The sequence below is a fragment of the Myotis brandtii genome, unplaced genomic scaffold (assembly GCF_000412655.1).
Source record: "Myotis brandtii unplaced genomic scaffold, ASM41265v1 scaffold456, whole genome shotgun sequence".
Lineage (NCBI taxonomy): Eukaryota > Metazoa > Chordata > Mammalia > Chiroptera > Vespertilionidae > Myotis > Myotis brandtii.
Genome location: NW_005367431.1, coordinates 3,661,905 through 3,663,862, shown reverse-complemented (window position 1 = coordinate 3,663,862; position 1,958 = coordinate 3,661,905).

Genomic DNA, 1,958 nt, shown 5'->3' with positions numbered 1-1,958 from the left:
AATCATTGGTCGGCTGCCTCCTACACACCTCATATTGGGGAGTGAGCCCGCAACCTGGGCATGTACCCTGACCTGGAATTGAACCATGACCTCCTGGTTCACAGGTTGATGCTCAACCACTGAGCAACACCGGCTAGGCTGGACTGTATGTTTAAAATACTTCAGGCAATCTGCATGACTTGTAAGGTTGCTTTCAGTTCTTTTCAGCAAAATGTGTTGGGGTTGATTACCGTGCGCATTGCGGGGTGGGATCAACAGGTGCAACAGGTACCTGGAGGAGTAGATACAGTCTCTGCCCAGGACGATGTCTGGGTTCCACATTAAGGTTGGGAGTCATCAGGCTAAGAAATGAGAAGTTTGGAGAGTGAGGGTGGTGTGTTTCAAGTCTTCCAGTTCTTTGCTTTGACTTACCTACAGATTTTGGCCCTGTCATCACTTTCTCTGGGAAACTTCCTTCCCATCCCATGGCCTTGCTCTCTGCTCTGGTTTATGGTGTAATCCTTCTTCACTTGTCATGACAGTAGTGTTCATTTCTTTTTATTTTATTTTTTTCCTTTTTTTCAGTTTTTTTCATTTCAAGAAAAAACAATTTTAAATGTTACATGCAATAAACCTTAATATTTCAAGAAAAATTGTCTTAAATTAATATTGTTACATGCAATAAACATTAATATCTCAAGAAAAATGATTTTATTTTATTTTTTTTAAAATATATTTTATTGATTTTTTACAGAGAGGAAGGGAGAGGGATAGAGAGTTAGAAACATCGATGAGAGAGAAACATTGATCAACTGCCTCCTGCACACCTCCCACTGGGGATGTGCCCACAACCAAGGTACATGCCCTTGACCGGAATCGAACCCGGGACCTTTCAGTCCGCAGGCCAACGCTCCATCCACTGAGCCAAACCGGTTTCGGCAAGAAAAATGATTTTAAATATGATAATGTTGCATGCGATAAACACCAATTATTCAAGAAAAATGATCTTACATATAATAATACTAGAGGCCTGGTGCACAAAAATCGTGCACTCGAGGGAGGGGGAGTCCCTCAGCCTGGCCTACACCCTCTCGCAGTCTGGGAGCCCTCAGAGGATGTCTGACTGATGGTGGGGAGCGGGCCTAAGCTGGCAGTCAGACATCCTTAGCACTGCTGCAGCGGTGGGAGAGGCTCCCACCACTGCCGCTGCACTTTCCAGCCCAGCTCAGGGCTTCTGGCTGAGTGGCACACCCCTGTCGGAGTGACTGACCACCAGGGGGCAGCTCCTGTGTTGAGCGTCTGTGCCTGGTGGTCAGTGTGCGTCATAGCAACAGTTGCTCCACCGTTTGGTCGATTTGCATATTAGCCTTTTATTATATAGGATTACATACAATAAACATTAATATTTCAAGAATAAAAGGATTTTAAGTATAATAATGTTACCAAAACCGTACTAACGTAGTATGATATCACAAAAGTTGTAGGAAATATTAAAAATCTGCAAATAACAGGATTACTTCTATTATATTCTAGTGTATTGTTTTCCCCTCTGGCTCTGTTTTTGTTCATCAGTTTATACTGTTCATCATATTCCATAAATGAGTGAGTTCATATGATATTTATCTTTCTCCAACTGGCTTATTTCGCTTAGCATGTTGCTCTCCAGGTCCATCCATGCTGTTGCAAATGGTAGAGTTCCTTATTTTTTACTACAGTCTAGTATTCCATTGTGTAGATGCACCACAGTTTTCTAATCCACTCATCTGCTGATGGGCACTTAGGCTGTTTCCATATCTTAGCTATTGTAAATTGTGCTGCTATGAAGATAGGGGTGCATATATGCTTTCTGATTGGTGTTTCTGATTTCTTGGGATATATTCCTAGAAGTGGGATTATTGGAACAAATGGAAGTTCCATTTTTAATTTTTTTTTTTTTAAATATATTTTTTTTATTTTTTTACAGAGAGGAAGGGGGAGGG